The sequence below is a fragment of the Ovis canadensis genome, chromosome 5 (assembly GCF_042477335.2).
Source record: "Ovis canadensis isolate MfBH-ARS-UI-01 breed Bighorn chromosome 5, ARS-UI_OviCan_v2, whole genome shotgun sequence".
NCBI lineage: Eukaryota > Metazoa > Chordata > Mammalia > Artiodactyla > Bovidae > Ovis > Ovis canadensis.
Window position 1 is genome coordinate 120,945,213 of NC_091249.1, and position 18,623 is coordinate 120,963,835.

Sequence of the window (18,623 nt, forward strand, 5' to 3'; positions counted from 1 at the left end):
GGCAAAGGAATGTCTCTTTTTTAATATGCTGTCTAAATTGGTCATAACTTTTCTTCCAAGGAGCAAATATCTTTTAATTTCATGGCTGCAGTGACCATCTGCAGTGATTTTGGAGCCCCCAAAATAAAGTCTCTCACTGTTTCTATTGTTTCCCCATCTATTTGCCATGATGTGATGGAACCAGATACCAAGATCTTAGTGTTTTGAATGCTGAATTTTAAAACAGCTTTTTCACTCTCCTCTTTCACCTTCTTCAAGAAGATCTTTAGTTCCTCTTCACTTTCTGCCATAAGGGTGGTATCATCTGCATACCTGAGGTTATTGATATTTCTCCCTTCAATCTTGATTCCAGCTTGTGCTTCATCCAGCCCAGAGTTTCTCATGATATACTCTGCATATGAGTTAAATAAGCAGGGTGACAATATACAACCTTGACGTACTCCTTTCCTGATTTGGAACCAGTCAGATGTTTCAAGTCTGGTTCTAACTGTTGCTTCTTGACCTGCACACAGATTTCTCAGGAGGTAGGTCAGGTGGTCTGGTATCCCCATCTCTTTAAGAATTTTCCACAGTTTATTGTGATCCATACAGTCAAAGGTGTTAGCAAAGTCAATGAAGCAGATGTAGATGTTTTCCTGGAATTCCCTTGCTTTTTCTATGATCCAGTACATGTTGGCAATTTCATCTCTGGTTCCTCTGCCTTTTCTAAATCCAGCTTGAACATCTGGAAGTTCTTGGTTCATGAACTGTTGAAGCCTGACTTAGGAGAATCTTGAGCATTACTTTGCTAGTGTGTGAGATGAGTGCAATTGTGAAGTAGTTTGAACATTCTTTGGCATTGCCTTTCTTTGGGACTGGAATGAAAACTGACCGTTCCCAGTCCTGTGGCCACTGGTGAGTTTTCCAGATTTGCTGGCATATTGAATGTAGCACTTTCACAGCATCATCCTTTTGGACTTGAAATAGCTCCCCTGGAATTCCATCACCTCCACTAGCTTTGTTCGTAGTGATGTTTCCTAAGGCCCACTTGACTTCCCACTCCAGTATGTCTGGCTCTAGGTGAGTGATCACACCATCGTGGTTATCTGGGTCATTAAGACCTTTTTTGTATAGTTCTTCTGTATAGTCTTGCCACCTCTTCTTATTATCTCCTGCTTCTGTTATGTTCATACCCTTTATGTCCTTTATTGAGCCCAAGTTTGCATGAAATGTTCCCTTGGTATCTCTAATTTTCTTGAAGAGATCTCCAGTCTTTCCCATTCTACTGTTTCCCTCTATTTCTTTGCATTGATCACTGAGGAAGGCTTTCTTATCTCTCCTTGCTATTCTTTGGAACTCTGCATTCAAATGGGTATATCTCTCCTTTCCTCCTTTACCTTTCACTTCTCTTCTTTTCTTAGCTATTTGTAAGGCCTCCTAAGACAAGCATTTTGACTTTTTGCATTTCTTATTCTTGGGGATGGTTTTGATCACTGCCTCCAGTTCAATGTTACACACCTCCAACCGTAGTTCTTCAGGCACTGTATCATATCTAATCCCTTGAATCTCTTTGTTACTTCCACTGTATAATCACAAGGGATTTGATTTAATGGTCTCACGGTTTTCCCTACTTTCTTCAATTTAAGTCTGAATTTGGTAATAAAGAGTTCATGATCTGAGCCACAATCTGCTCCTGGCCTTGTTTTTGCTGACTGTGTAGAGCTTCTCCATCTTTGACTGCAAAGCATATAATCAGTCTGATTTCAGTATTGACCATGATGTCCATGTATAGAGTTCTCTTGTGCTGTTGGAAGAGAGTGTTTGTTATGACCAGTGCATTCTCTTGGCAAAACTCCATTAGCCTTTGCCCTGCTTCATTCTGTACTTCAAGGCCAAATTTGCCTGTTATTCCAGGTATTTGTAAGATCATGGCATCCAGTCCTGTCACTTCATGGCAAATAGATGGGGAAACAGTGGCTGACTTTATTTCTCTGGACTCCAAAATCACTGCAGATGGTGACTGCAACCATGAAATTAAAAGACACTTACTCCTTGGAAGGAAAGTTATGAACAACTAGACAGCATATTGAAAAGCAGAGACATTACTTTGTCAACAAAGGTCCATCTAGTCAAGGCTATGGTTTTCCCAGTGGGCATGTATGGATGTGAGAGTTGGACTATAAAGAAAGTTGAGTGCCGAAGAATTGATACTTTTGAACTGTTGTGTTGGAGAAGACTCTCGAGTCCCTTGGACTGCAAGGACATACAACCAGTCCATCCTAAAGGAAATCAGTCCTGAATATTCATTGGAAGGACTAATGCTGAAGCTGAAGCTCTAATACTTTGGCCACCTGATGCGGAGAGCTGACTCATTTGAAAAGACCCTGATGCTGGGAAAGATTGAGGACAGGAGGAGAAGGGGACGACAGAGGATAAGATGGTGGGATGGCATTACTGACTCAATGGACATGGGTTTGGGTGAACTCTGGGAGTTGGTGATGGACAGGGAGGCCTGGGGTGCTGTGGTTCATGGGGTCACAAAGAGTCAGACACGACTGAGCAACTGAACTGAACTGAACCAGGTATTTCCTGACTTCCTACTTTTGCATTCCAGTCCCCTATGATGAAAAGGACATCTTTTTTGGGGTGTCAGTTCTAGAAGGTCTTACAGGTTTTCATAGAACCATTCAACTTCAGCTTTTCAGCATTACTGGGTGGGGCACAGATTTGGATTACCATGATATTGAATGGTTTGCCTTGGAAACAAACAGAGATCATTCTGTCGCTTCTGAGATTGCATCTAGGTACTGCAGTTTGGACTCTTATTTTGACTATGATGGCTACTCTATTCCTTCTAAGGGATTCCTGCCCACAGTAGTAGATATAATGGTCACTGGAGTTAAATTCACCCGTTCCAGTCCATTTTACTTCACTGATTCCCAAAACGTCCACGGTCACTCTTGCCCTCTTCCTGTTTGACCACTTCCAATTTGCCTTGATTCATGGACCTGACATTCCAGGTTCTTATTCAATATTGTTCTTTACAGCATCAGATTTTACTTCCATCAGTGGTCACATCCACATCTGGGCATTGTTTTCATTTTGGTTCAGCCTCTTCATTCTTTCTGTAGCTGTCTCTCCATTCTTCTTCAGTAGCATATTGGGCACCTACCGACCTGGGGAGTTCATCTTTCGGTGATGAACAAAATAATTACTAGCAACAAAATTGAATTGATCATTGAAAACCGTCCAATAAACCAAAGTCCAGAGCCTGATGGCTTCACTGGAGACTTCTACCAAACATTCATAGAATGAATACCAATCCTTCTGAAATTCTTTGAAGAAACAAACAACAACAACAAAAAAGAAAACACTTTCAAACTCATTTAATAACACCAGCATTAGCCTGATACCAAAACCAGAAAAGAACACAAAGAGAAAATTATTGCCAATATCACTAACGAACATAGATTAAAATATTCTAAAGAAAATATTAACAAGTTAAATTCAACAATTCATTAAAAGAGTCATACACCATGATCAAATATTTATTCCAGGGATAGAAGGATGATGCAACATTGATAAATCAATCAACATGATAAACCATATTAACAAAATGAAGTATAAAAACCCATATTATCATCTCAGTACATGCAGAAAAAGAATGTGAGAAAGTTCAATATCGACTTATGATAAAAAGTCTCAACAAAGTGGGTATAGAAGAACGTATCTCAACATAATAAAGGCCATAAATGACAAGTCCATAGCTAACATCATAGTCAATGCTGAAAACCTGCAAGCTTTTCCTGTAAGATCTGAAATAAGACAAGGCCACTTTTACTCACCATAGTACTGAAAGTCCTAGCCAGAGCATTTAGGCAAAAATAAATAAATAAATAATAAATGAAGGCATCCAAACCAGAAAGGAAACATTAAAACTGTCATTATTGGTAGATTACGTGACAATATATACAGAAAACCCTATTAGACAAAAAAACCGGCTTGAACTAATCAATGAGTATAGTACAGTTGAAGGATATAAAATCAGTATACAAAAGTCTCCTGCGATTCTATAATCTAATAATAAACTATCAGAAAGAAATGGAGGAGATAACCCCACCTAGCATTGCATCAAAAAGAATAAAATACCCAGAAACAAATCTAACCATGGAAGTGAGAGGCCTGCACAGTAAAATGTATGAGACATCGATGAACAAAACCGAGACACAAACAAATGAAAAGACATCTGTGCTCCTAAGAATTGACAATGTTAAATGTCCATGCTACTCAAAGAAATCTAGAGATCCAATGCAGTCTCTGAATAGTCCAATGACGTTTTTCACAGAAGTAGAACAAACAGTGCTAAAATCTGTATGGAGCCACAAAAGACCCTCAACAGCTAAAATAAATCTGAAGGAGAGTGAGGGAGGCAGCATATGCTCCCTAATTTCAAACCATATTACAAAACTGTAGTAATCAAAATAGTATTGGGGGCATCCCTGGAGGCTCAGTGGTAAAGAATCTGCACAGCCATAAATAAATAAATAAATAAAACAAAATAAAAACTGTATCTGATTGGCAAACAAGCACATAAATAGGTCGATGGAACAGAAGAGAGCCCAGAAACAAAACCATGCATATGTGGTCAATAAATTCGCGATAAAAGAGTCAAGCAGATGCCGCTGGGAAAGGACAGTCTCTTCAGTGAACGGTGTTGGGAGCACAGGACAGCACACGCAGACGGATGAAACTGGGCCAACAGCTGACACGACGCACATGTGCGCGCTAAGGTGCTTCAGCCGCGTCTGGCTCTGCGAGGCCATGGCTGTAGCCCACCATGCTCCTCTGCACATGGGATTCTCCAAGGCAAGAATACTGGGGTGCATTGCCATTGCCTTCTCCAGGGGATCTTTCCAACCTAGGGATCGAATCCACGTCTCTTGCTTCACTTGCACTGGCAGCGGGTTCTTCACCGCTGGCGCCACCTTCACTATACAGAAAGGTTAACCCAGAATGGATTTAAAGGCTTGAGTATAAGAACTGAAACCGTAAAGCTCTTAGAAGGAACATAAGTGGTTAGCTCCTTGACTTAGTTTTAGCCATGATGTTTTGGATCTGACTCCAAAAGTAGAAATAGACAAATGGGATTACATCAAATCCCACATCCTCTGCACAACAAAGAAAATCATCAACAAAATGAAAAGACAATGTACTGAATGGGAGAAAATATTTGCAAACCTCAACAGTTCTCATCGTAAGGAATAAATTTTGTAACTACGTATGATGATGGATGCTAACTAGACTTACAGTGGTGATTACTTTGCAACGTATACCCACAGTGAGTCCTTATCTTGCATACCTGAAACTATCATGATGTTACATGTCAATTATACCTCAACAGTAAAAAAAAAAAAAAAGTAACCTGATAGCTTATAAAATTATAATATTTAACCTTTGTTGTTTTCAGTCACTCCGTGTGTTCAAGTCTTTGCGACCCAAGGGACTGTGGCCCACCAGGCTCCTCTGTCCGTGGGATTTCCCAGGCAAGAATACTGGAGTGGGTTGCTGCACCCTCCTCCAGGGGATCTTCCCAACCCAGGGATCAAACTTGCAACTCCTGCACTGGCAGGCGGATTCTTTACTGCTGAGCCATCAGGGAAGCCAGTAACTGACTTCGAATGCTTACTACTGGGGACTGTGAGAGTGTCTGAATAAACAGCACCCGTCTTCCCTGATCAAATTCTAAAGAAACCGAGGAATAAGACAGAAGGGTGGCAGATAGCGGTCGAAACAGCACCTTTGTTACTAATAAAGGTAAGACGGGAGAATGGCTTTATTCTTTGAGCAAATGCTTTTCTCCAAGGCATTTCCTAAGGTGTGAAGAGCTCTGAAAATACCTTTGTTGGGCCCTTGTCTATAAAAATAACTGATTAAAAAATACATTATAAAACTCAAGGGCCCATGTGAGGTATTGTGATTCATCAATCAAGATTTAGCACCAATAATGAGAAAAGAAGGTGTACTTACATATTCACGATCCATCAGCATGTGTGAAGGTTTTTCATTCTATGCTGGAGCCCTTTCTTCTTGTCCAGATCCAGAAACCACTTATTCATGTTCTTTATCATCATGTCCAATGTTCCCGGCTAACTTCCTATTTCCCACCGTGAGGAAATGTCAGCAGTAGCATAACTCACGACGCCACGGCCATCAGAACCTGTGTTGACACAACATGGGTCTTCTTGCCTCTGCAGCTTCCTCCTTCTCTTACTTAACGCTGGTTACATCAACACTCCTGATGCGGACTGGATGCCAGCTTCCCATGGCTCCATCAAAGGCTGCTATTGTGCTTCACGGGTGACAATCACACCTGCAGGTCCTACCCAGAGTAGGCAGGAAAATGTGAACACAGATTCATCCTCTAGATATGTGAGACGTCCTGTTCTAAATTTTATGGCATAAACAGAACAGCGCATCTTCCAACGGCATCCTCTCTAGACCTCCTGAGGCTGCAATTACTTCATTCCTAGAACTGATCTCTTTCCACTGGGACCACACCCCTGCCTTCCACACACCGTCATCAGGAAGGGATATTGCTGGACGGAGGAAGCAGTTCCTTTGGTACAAGAAACTCTGACCCCTGGTCCAGCACGGTTTAAGACCAGCCTGTGAGAGACCACATCACCATGACCGGAGGCAGGAGAGGATGTGTATGCAAAGGGTCTACGGGTAGGGCAGGGGTCTCAGGGTCCTCAGAGAAGACGGAAAGCCACCCCAGTGATGACCCGCTAGAGCTGGCTGGCCGCCCTGGCTGCCAGCGGCGGGCGTGAAACAGGGAAAGGACACCCATGGGTGCCGGCCGAGGGCCACAGGCTGAGTGGCTCCTGCCGAGACTGAACTGACTCCGTTTCTGGTGTGAGTCAGAGGTGCCCCATATTAGCATGATTCTGGGGCCTAATCTTGTCTACTTTTTCAAAAGAAACATCCTGTCGGTCAGCGGGAGAGACTCATGGCTAAGCCATCCTCCTGGAACCAGAGCTGGACGTAGGGCCCCAGAACGACCCGCAGATGTGACAGCCGGGATCTACGTGCGTCTCCACGGGCCCACGGTCAGGGCGATCAAAGCAGCTGAGAACGCACCCCAGGGCAGACGCCGGGTCCAGGGCATATGCTGACCAGGCCCAGAGGGTCCGTCTGTCCAGCCACGCGTCTCCGCCGGCCCACCGTCGGGAGATAAAAGCAGCTGAGGACGCACCCCAGGGCAGACGCCGGGTCCAGGGCGCATGCTGACCCAGCCCAGAGGGCCTGTCTGTCCAGCCGCGCGTCTCCACGGGCCCACGGTCAGGGCGATCAAAGCAGCTGAGGACGCACCCCAGGGGAGATGCCGGGTCCAGGGCATATGCTGACCCGGCCCAGAGGGTCCGTCTGTCCAGCCACGCGTCTCCGCCGGCCCACCGTCGGGAGATAAAAGCAGCTGAGGACGCACCCCAGGGCAGACGCCGGGTCCAGGGTGCATGCTGACCTGGCCCAGAGGGTCCATCTGTCCAGCTGCGCATCTTAGCAGGCCCACGGCCAGGGTGGAAAGAGATGAGGAGGCAGCCCGGGGTACAGATGAGGCGTGGAGGTCCGGCAAGCCGCTCGACGTCTCACAGCTGATAAATGCGTGGGTTTGGGTTTCAACTGAGTCCGCCGGCTGATGAAGGAGGAGCAAAGGCGGGAAGGAGGGCGCGATGGGGAGAAACGGGCCACGCCTCTTGCTTCTGCAGTCACCAGGACTGAGGGCATTTTTCTGCCTTTCTAATTCGGAGTGTGTAGGTGTTGCCTCAGCTTCCCAGTTCCCAGGCGCAAGAAACTCTGCACAAAACCACCTTAAGTCTGTATATACAAACATAAGTTTGAAAAGAAAAAGATGCTCTCCTTGGGTGCAGCGAAGCCTACCCTCCCTTTTGGGGACATCATCTCTTACTTTTAACAGATCACTAGAGAAGGCCATTACTCAATTTACAAGACAAAGCATTCCCTTCAAATGTGATTTTTTTTTTTTAAACCCAGCAGGTTCCCTCCTTCAGGACCATGAAGCAATCACCATCTCCCAGGGATGACTAATCAGCATTATCCTTAAAAAGCTCAACAATTCCACCCTGTACTTTCATTTTCCTAAAGGGCCTGTTGTAAAAAGCAAGCTCTCAGAAATGCAAAGGCAGGCAAGGCTCCAGTCCGGAAGAAATGAAGTACACCTCACCTCCTGCCGGGAGCTGAAGAAACAGATTCCCAAGAGGCCTTCCTCGGAGTTTCCAGGAGGAACCACGGGGGAAAACGGGCCCAAGGTGAGAGGTAGGTAGAATTTTCTGCAGAGGGAGTCCAACCAGGGGAGAAGAAACGAGCTCCTTTAGGACACGGATTGCAGTGTCTTCCTGAACCAGAGCGGCTCAGCTTCTACGGTGACCGGAAGCAGAGCATCCCAACAGCAGGGTCTGGACGCAGGCAGGGAAGGCAGCTTGCACAGCGCTGCGCTGACTGTGGACCATCCCGCAGCGGACAGAGGGCTGGGGGGCGGGTGCGGGCAGCGCGGGCTGGGGCGGGACGCGGCCCCGGCCGGCGCCCTCGCGGAAGGGCCTTCCCTCTCTGTCCTCCGGAGCCTGGATTCCGCGCCCCTCCTTCCAGCCCGCGGCTCAGACTCAAGGTCAAGTCGGGCAAAGCCTATTTCTGACCCTCCACGGTGGGAGACCCACTCGGCTTCAGGAGGGCCTGTGAGAATGTCTCAGGGAGGGGAGGTCGAAGCCAAAACAACTGTCCTGGGACACGGCCCTTTTTGAGGAACAGGGATCACTGTTACACACAAACAGACATAGGGCATTCTTTTGTCAGTGTGGTAAAATGTGTAGTTATCAAGTGCCCTGCAGACCGAGAGCGCGTATACAGCATGTCCATGCTGTGTGTCCTTTAGTTTCTCAGCCACCTTTTCAAATGTTACTAAAATGTCTCTGACACGCATGACATGAACCCTGGAACTCTTCAGAAGCTTAGCGCTTGTGCTGCAAGAGCACCTAACACCTGCTGAGAAATCCCTCGGGCTCCAGAGCCAGACGCCGCTTTCCTGTCCTGCCTCATTCCGGCTCCTTCCTCTGCCACTTCCTTCTACCTCCTCGCCCCAAGCCTTTCCTGACTCAAAACGGGCCCAGAAAGGAAGAGCAAAGGTAGGAATTCATGAGCAAAATCTTATCTGCTTATCTGTCATTATTTCCCTACTTGGCCTGCAGGCAGCTGAGGACCCAGGCACAAAGCAGCTTTAGAAGCAAACACGACCTATATCTGAGCTATGCTTGCTGTTGCCCTGACTCTCCGGAGGATGACCCTGGGCAAGAAAGCAGAAACAGTCGTGGGCATGGTCAGAAAACCCCCTCCAAGTCTTAGCTCCAGTATTCCGCTTGTACGATCATGGGCAAGCCACGACCTCCTTCTTAGGTGAGGTAATATATTTGTAACTTAGTTGTTCATTTTTCATTCATCCAAGTACAAAGCAGTCTATGGACAGGAAAGGCACCTCCGGCCAAGTCGCTTGGGCAGTGCTCTCCCAGCCTCGTTTCTGGAGACGATGAGGCTGTGGGTATTCATTAACCGAAGTGCTGGCTATCCAGGACAGTCACTAGTTAGGACGGAGAAGACCATGTACTCAGGCCAAGAGACAGCAGGGGCCTGACATGCAGCCCCATTCAATCACAACCCGCTTTCCACCCTGGTTTGATCAGTATGCAAACAGCAGGCTTCTGTTGACCGCAGTATTGCTCTTGCTTATTCAGAGAGGTGGATACTGGCCAGTGGTACTGCAGGAATCACAGGGAATGACGAGATCAGTGGACGCACAATTCTGTCTGCAGTGGATTGGAAAGTAACATAAACGTCTACATCTGCTGAGATCTTTTTCTCAGGTTCAGTTCAGCTCAGTCGCTCAGTCGTGTCCGACTCTCTGACCCCATAGACTGCGGCACGCCAGGCCTCCCGGAGCTTACCCACACTCATGTCCATTGAGTTGGTGATGCCATCCAACCATCTCATCCTCTGTCATCCCCTTCTCTTCCTGCCTTCAATCTTTGCCAGCATCAGGGTCTTTTCAAATGAGTCAGCCCTTCCCTTCAGGGGCCAAAGGATTGGAGTTTCAACTTCTGCATCAGTCCTTCCAATGAGTATTGAGGACTGATTTCCTTTAGGATGGACTGCTTGGATCCCCTTGCATCCAAGGGACTCTCAAGAGTCTTCTCCAACATCACAGTTCAAAAGCATCAGTTCTTTGGCACTCAGCCTTCTTTATGGACCAACTGTCACATCCATACATGACCACTGAAAAAACCATAGCCTTGACTAGACGGACCCTTGTTGACAAAGTAATGTCTCAGTATTTTTAATATGCTGTCTAGGTTGGTCATAACTTTCCTTTCAAGGAGCAAGCATCTTTTAATTTCATGGCTGCAGTCACCATCTGCAGTGATTTTGGAGCCCCAAAAATAAAGTCTCCCACTGCTTCCATTGCTTCCCCATCTATTTGCCATGAAGTGATGGGACCAGATGCCATGATCTTGGTTTTCTGAATGTTGAGTTTTAAGCCAACTTTTTCACTCTCCTCTTTCACTATCATCAAGAGGATCTTTAGTTCTTCTTCACTTTCTGCCATAAGGGTGGTGTCATCTGCATATCTGAGGTTATTGATATTTCTCCCGGCAATCTTGATTCCAGCTTGTGCTTCTTCCAGCCCAGCGTTTCTCATGATGTGCTCTGCATGTAAGTTAAATAAGCAGGGTGACAATATACAGCCTTGATGTACCCCTTCCCCGATTTGGAACCAGTCTGTTGTTCCATGTCCAGTTCTAACTGTTGCTTCCTGACCTACATACAGATTTCTCAAGAGGCAGGACAGGTGGTCTGGTATTTCCATCTCTTTCAGAATTTTCCATAGTTTATTGTGATCCACACAGTCAAAGGCTTTGGTATAGTCAATAAAGCAGAAATAGATGTTTTCTGGAACTCTCTTGATTTTTGATAATCCAACTGATGTTGGCAATTTGATCTCTGGTTCCTCTGCCTTTTCTAAATCCAGCTTGAACATATAGAAGTTCATGGTTCACATACTGTTGAAGTCTGGCTTGGAGAATTTTGAGCATTACTTTGCTAGTGTGTGAGATGAGTGCAATTGTGAAGTAGTTTGAACATTCTTTGGCATTGTCTTTCTTTGGGGTTGGAATGAAAACTGACCTTTTCCAGTCCTGTGGCCACTGCTGAGTTTTCCAAATTTGCTGCCATATTGAGTGCAGCTCTTTCACAGCATCATCTACAAGATTTGAAATGGACAAAATAGCTCAACTGGAATTCCATCACCTCCACTAGCTTTGTTTGGAGTGATGCTTCCTAAGGCCCACTTGACTTCACATTCCATGATATCTGGCTCTAGGTGAGTGATCACACCATCTGTGATTATCTGGGTCATGAAGATCTCTCTTGTATAGTTCTGTGTATTCTTGCCACCTCTTCTTAATATCTTCTGCTTCTGTTAGGTCCCTAACATTTCTGTCCTTTATCGTGACCATCTCTGCATGAAATATTCCCTTGGTATCTCTAATTTTCTTGAAGGGATCTCTAGTCTTTCCCATTCTATTGTTTTTCTCTATTTCTCTGCACTGGTCACTGAGGAAGGCTTTCTTATCTCTCCTTGCTATTCTTTGGAACTCTGCATTCAAATGGGTGTATCTTTCCCTTTCTCCTTTTCCTTTTCTTTTCATAGCTATTTGTAAGGCCTCCTCAGACAACCATTTTGCTTTTTTGCATTGCTTTTTCTTGAGAGTGGTCTTGATCCCTGACTCCTGTACAATGTCATGAACCTCCGTCCACAGTTCATCAGGCTCTCTGTCTATCAGATCTAGTCCCTTAAATCTATTTCCCACTTCCACTGTATAATCATAAGGGATTTGATTTAGGTCATACCTGAATGGTCTAGTGGTTTTCCCTACTTTCTTCCATTTAAGTCTGAATTTGGCAATGAGGAATTCATGATCTGAGCCACAGATCCCGGTCTTGTTTTTGCTGACTGTATAGAGCTTCTCCATCTTTGACTGCCAAGAATATAAGCAATCTGATTTTGGTCTTGACCATCTCGTGATGTTTGCTATATCTAGTACATTCTCTTGGCAAAACTCTATTAGCCTTTGCCCTGCTTCATTGCATATTCCAAGGCCAAATTTGCCTGTTACTCCAGGTGGTCCTTGACTTCCCACTTTTGCATTCCAGTCCCCTATAATGAAAAGGACATCATTTTTTGGGTGTTAGTTCTATAAGGTCTTGTAGGTCTTCATAGAACCATTCAACTTCAGCTTCTTTAGCATTACTGATCAGGGCATAGACTTGGATTACTGTGATATTGAATGGTTTGCCCTAGAAACCAACAGAGATCATTCTGTCATTTTTGAGATTGCATCCAAGTACTGCATTTTGAACTCTTTTGTTGACCATGATGGCTACTCCATTTCTTCTGAGGGATTCCTGCCCACAGTAGTAGATATAATGGTCATCTGAGTTAAATTCACCCATTCCAGTCCATTTTAGTTTGCTGATTCCTAGAATATCGACGTTCACTCTTGCCATCTCCTGTTTGACCACTTCCAATTTGCCTTGATTCATGGACCTAACATTCCAGGTTCCTATGCAATATTGCTCTTTACAGCATCGGACCTTGCTTCCATCACCAGTCACATCCACAACTGGGTATTGTTTTTGCTTTGGCTCCTTCTCTTATTGTTTCTGGAGTTATTTCTCCACTGATGTCCAGTAGCGTATGGGGCACCTACCGACCTGGAGAGTTCATCTTTAAGTGTCCGATCTTTTTGCCTTTTCATACTGTTCATGGGGTTCTCAAGGCAAGAATACTGAAGTGGTTGTCTTTCCCTTCTCTAGTGGACATTTTGTCAGAGATCTCCAGCATGACCCGTCCGTCTTGGGTGGCCCCATGTGGCATGGCTCATAGTTTCATTGAGTTAGACAGGCTGTGGTCCGTGTGATCAGTTTGCTTAGTTTTCTATGATTGTGGTTTTCAGTCCGTCTGCCCTCTGATGGAGAAGGACAAGAGGCTTATGGAAGCTTCCTGATGGGAGAGTCTGAGGGGGTAACAGGGTCTTGTTCTGGGCCATGCTCACTCAGTTCAGTTCAGTTCAGCTGCTTAGTCCTGTCCGACTCTTTGCAACCCCATGAATTGCAGCACGCCAGGCCTCCCTGTTCATCACCAACTCCCACAGTTCACTCAGACCTACGTCCATCGAGTCAGTGATGCCATCCAGCCATCTCATCCTCGGTCGTCCCCTTCTCCTCCTGCCCCCAATCCCTCCCAGCATCAGAGTCTTTTCCAATGAGTCAACTCTTCCCATGAGGTGGCCAAAGTACTGGAGTTTCAGCTTTAGCATCATTCCTTCCAAAGAAATCCCAGGGTTGAGCTCCTTCAGAATGGACTGGTTGGATCTCCTTGCAGTCCAAGGGACTCTCAAGAGTCTTCTCCAACACCATAGTTCAAAAGCATCAATTCTTTGGTGCTCAGCCTTCTTCACAGTCCAACTCTTACATCCATACATGACCACTGGAAAAACCATAGCCTTGACTATATGGACCTTAGTCGGCAAAGTAATGTCTCTACTTTTGAATTTACTATCTGGGTTGGTCATAACTTTCCTTCCAAGGAGTAAGAGTCTTTTAATTTCATGGCTGAAATCACCATCTGCAGTGATTTTGGAGCCCCCCAAAATAAAGTCTGACACTGTTTCCACTGTTTCCCCATCTATTTCCCACAGAGTGATGGGACCGGATGCCATGATCTTTGTTTTCTGAATGTTGAACTTTAAGCCAACTTTCTCACTCTCCACTTTCACTTTCATCAAGAGGCTTTTTAGTTCCTCTTCACTTTCTGCCATAACGATGGTGTCATCTGCATATCTGAGGTTATTGATATTTCTCCCGGCAATCTTGATTCCAGCTTGTGTTTCTTCCAGTCCAGCGTTTCTCATGATGTACTCTGCATATAAGTTAAATAAGCAGGGTGACAATATACAGCCTTGACGTACTCCTTTTCCTATTTGAAACCAGTCTTTTGTTCCATGTCCAGTTCTAACTGTTGCTTCCTGGCCTGCATACAGATTTCTCAAGAGGCAAGTTCTTTCAGAATTTTCCACAGTTTATTGTGATCCACATAGTCAAAGGCTTTGGCATAGTCAATAAAGCAGAAATAGATGTTTTTCTGGAACTCTCTTGCTTTTTCGATGATCCAGCAGATGTTGGCAATTTGATCTCTGGTTCCTCTGCCTTTTCTAAAACCAGCTTGAACATTAGGAAGTTCATGGTTCACGTATTGCTGAAGTCTGGCTTGGAGAATTTTGAGCATTACTTTACTAGCATGTGAGATGAGTGCAATTGTGTGGTAGTTTGAGCATTCTTTGGCATTGCCTTTCTTTGGGATTGGAATGAAAACTGACCTTTTCCAGTCCTGTGGCCACTGCTGAGTTTTCCAAATTTGCTGGCATATTGAGTGTAGCACTTTCACAGCATCATCTTTCAGGATTTGAAACCGCTCAACTGGGATTCCATCACCTCCACTAGCTTTGTTCGTAGTGATGCTTTCTAAGGCCCACTTGACTTCACATTCCAGGATATCTGGCTCTAGATGAGTGATCACACCATCATGATTATGCAGGTCATGAAGATCTTTTTTGTACAGTTCTGTGTATTCTTGCCACCTCTTCTTAACATCTTCTGCTTCTGTTAGGTCCATACCATTTCTGTCCTTTGTCAAGCCCATCTTTGCATGAAATGTTCCCTTGGTATCTCTAATTTTCTTGAAAAGATCTCTAGTCTTTCCCATTCTGTTGTTTTCCTCTATTTCTTTGCACTGATCGCTGAAGAAGGCTTTCTTATCTCTTCTTGCTGTTCTTTGGAACTCTGCATTCAGATGCTTATATCTTTCCTTTTCTCCTTGGCTTTTCACTTCTCTTCTTTTCACAGCTATTTGTAAGGCTTCCCCAGACAGCCATGTTGCTTTTTTGCATTTCTTTTCCATGGGGATGGTCTTGATCCTTGTCTCCTATACAATGTCACGACCCTCATTCCATAGTTCATCAGGCACTCTATCATATCTAGGCCCTTAAATCTATTTCTCACTTCCACTGTATATTCATAAGGCATTTGATTTAGGTCATACCTGAATTGTCTAGCGGTTTTCCCTGCTTTCTTCAATTTCAGTCTGAATTTGGTAATAAGGAGTTCATGATGTGAGCCAGTCAGCCCCTGGTCTTGTTTTTGTTGACTGTATAGAGCTTCTTCATCTTTGGCTGCAGAGAATAGAATCAATCTGATTTCGGTGTTGACCATCTGGTGATGTCCATGTGTAGACTCTTCTCTTGTGTTGTTGGAAGAGGGTGTTTGCTATGACCAGTGCATTGTCTTGGCAAAACTCTATTTAGTCTTTGCCCTGCTTCATTCCGCATTCCAAGGCCAAATTTGCCTGTTACTCCAGGTGTTTCTTGACTTCCTACATTTGCATTCCAATCCCCTATAATGAAAACGACATCATTTTTGGGTGTTAGTTCTAAAAGGTCTTGTAGGTCTTCACAGAACTGTTCAACTTCAGCTTCTTCAGTGTTACTGGTTGGGGCACAGACTTGGATTACTGATATTGAATGGTTTGCCTTGGAAACGAACAGAGATCATTCTGTCATTTTTGAGATTGCATCCAAGTACTGCATTTTGAACTCTTTTGTTGACCATGATGGCTACTCCATTTCTTCTGAGGGATTCCTGACCGCAGTAGTAGATATAATGGTCATCTGAGTTAAATTCACCCATTCCAGTCCATTTTAGTTTGCTGATTCCTAGAATATCGACGTTCACTCTTGCCATCTCGTTTGACCACTTCCAATTTGCCTTGATTCATGGACCTGACATTCCAGGTTCCTATGCAATATTGCTACATACAGCATCGGACCTTACTTCTATCATCAGTCACGTCCACAGCTGGGTATTGTTTTTGCTTTGGCTCCATCCCTTCATTCTTTCTGGAATTATTTCTCCACTGAGCTCCAATAGCATATTGGGCACCTACTGACCTGGGGACTTCCTCTTTCAGTATCCTATCATTTTGCCTTTCCATACTGTTCATGGGGTTTTCAAGGCAAGAATACTGAAGTGGCTTGCCATTCCCTTCTCCAGTGAACCATATTCTGTCAGATCTCTCCACCATGACCCGCCCATCTTGGGTTGCCCCGCGGGCATGGCTTGGTTTCATTGAGTTAGACAAGGCTGTGGTCCTAGAGTGATCAGATTGACTAGTTTTCTGTGAATATGGTTTCAGTGTGTCTGCCCTCTGATGCCCTCTTGCAACACCTACCATCTTACTTGGGTTTCTCTTACCTTGGGCATGGGGTATCTCTTCACGGCTGCTCCAGCAAAGCACAGCCATTGCTCTTTACCTTGGACGAGGGTTATCTCCTTACCTCCGCTGTTCCTGACCTTCAGTGTGGGTTATCTCCTCTAGGCCCTCCTAAGCCTGGGTAGCCACTGCTCCTTAGGTTGCTCCTCAGGGCCACCGCCCCTGGCCTCAGGGCGAGGTGGCTCCTCCCGGCTAACTCTGACCTCAGAAGGGGGGTAACTCCTCCCTGGCCTTGGAGGCAGGCCATGCTCAGTAAATCTTAATCCAATATTCTGTTGGTGGGCGGGGCTGTGTTCCCTCCCTCTTGTTTGACCTGAGGCCAAACTATGGTGGAGGTAATGAAGATTATGGCAAAAGATCCCGAGTGCCCCCAGCTGTGCAGCAGGCCACCGCCACCCACGTCTCTGCCAGAGGCTCCTGGACATGCATGGGCAAGTCTCAGTCAGTCTCTTGTGGGGTCACTGCTCCTTTCTCCTGGGTCCTGCTGCACACCAGGTTTTGTCTGTGCCCTCCTAGAGTCTGCTTCCCCAGCCCTGGGGAAGTTCTGGCGGCTCCATGGTGGGGCTAATGGCGACCTCCTCCAAGAGGGCTTATGCCAGACCCTGTCTGCTGCACCCAGAGCCCCTGGCCCTGCGGCAGGCCACTGCTGAACCCCATCTCCTCAGGAGACGCCCAGAGACAGTTCTGTCACAGTCTCTGTGGGTGCACAAAGTGTGTTTGAGCCCTCTGAGCATCTCTGGCAGGAATGGGGTTTGATTCTAAACGTGATTTCACTTCTCCTACCATTTTAGGTAGGAGACTATAATTCGGTTTAATATGTTTAGGATCCTCTCCTTAGCCTCTTTGAGCTTATTCTCTGATTATTAATAACAGTAATTACCAACTTGAGTAGTTTTCTTCCTCCGAATGCTAGGTTAGGCTATAGAACAGGCAGGTTAGTCTATTCAGAGTCTAAGGGACTTTAATACCCCCCTTACATCAGCTGAAGTTTACTTCCTTTATGCTCACCGTGAGTGTTAACTCGCTGACCTGTGCAGGAAGCAGCACAAGGCACTGAGGAGCTTCCTCGCCAGCCATGTGACCCTCGGCCGCTACGTAACCTTTCGATGACTTTGGGGAGTTAAGTCTACATCTAACAAGTTTTGGTCCTGCAACATCGTGACCAAAACTCACAGTATTTTGTACCAGAGGTTACTCAGCCAGCAGGAAGCCGGTGACTGAGAATTGCTGGCTTTCTGTTCCATTTTCTGGGGAAAAACAAACTGGATGCCTCTGTGTAAATGCCCCCGAGCACAAGGAGGAGAAGGTAGCGCAGCACAGCACGGGGGAAGGCGGGACAGTCACCTTTGCTTCTGTTACAGCCAGCCCTCTCTCTGGAGAAAAAGCTCTTGCCAGCTTCCTGGATTGGGAGATATCAGGACCTTCTGGAGGCCATAGAGCATGTAACCTCCTAGATCTTCAACTTATAAACACAGTAACAGAGCTACAAGTCATTGGGGAATGAAAGGAGCTGCTGGAAGCTGGTCACCTTGCAGGGCTCAGCACTTGTTTGTCTTTCTCCCTGCTTTGGTTGTTTCTCACTTGGATAATCACGGAAAAGCCAGGCACACCCCAGGCCAAGATGAACCCCTTCCCATACGGAGCATTTGGCTGCTTTGGGGAAAATACGTGGTCGAGTCTCCTCAATACAAGACACTTGAGGCGGCCAGGGAGGCTGGCGATCTTGTTCTCAGTAGTGCTAGAGGCGGCCCTGGTAAGCATTTATTAGACAGCAGGTCAAGGTACAGAGTTCATTTGTTGGATTTGATGAAATTGCTTCCACAGATTCAGGGAGGTTGCCAGGCTATGTCTAATATATTATTTTTATAAGGCAAGCAATTCTTACTAAAAAACTTAAACGTCTTCTTTCAGGTGCTATTTACTCAAGTAGATGTGGGCCATAATCACAGTTCACTTGTGATTCATCATCCAATCTAGGCTAGCGCTTCCTTTCCAGACAAGGTTGATTTTGTAAGCTCCCCATCTCTATCCTCATCTGCCTGAAACGTGAATTTAAACTAAAATGAAAACTCTGACATTCTTTTGTGGCTCCAAACCGAAGGTACTGCAATACCAGGAATGAAGGCTCCTTGGTCCAGACCAAGAAGAGGTACTTGTGGAGGCCAAAGGCCAATCGGCACAGTGGTACGTAGGG

The 18,623-nt window shown here is 45.5% G+C and overlaps 1 protein-coding gene across 8 annotated transcripts in view; it reads right to left on the bottom strand.

The window, feature by feature from the left end:
* PJA2 (praja ring finger ubiquitin ligase 2) overlaps positions 1-18,623 on the bottom strand; it is a 244,142-nt gene that overhangs the window by 143,124 nt on the left and 82,395 nt on the right. Inside the window, exons 10-11 of one of the 8 annotated variants that reach the window (XR_011257401.1) lie at positions 6,007-6,358; positions 3,349-4,969 (exon numbers count right to left, since the gene is read on the bottom strand). The exons of 6 other annotated variants lie outside the window; for them this stretch is intronic. The gene's annotated coding sequence lies outside the window, so the exon portion shown is untranslated. Of the gene's footprint in view, positions 1-3,348; positions 4,970-6,006; positions 6,359-18,623 lie in introns of those variants that run through there. One more of the 8 variants, XR_011257402.1, reaches the window with a different exon arrangement.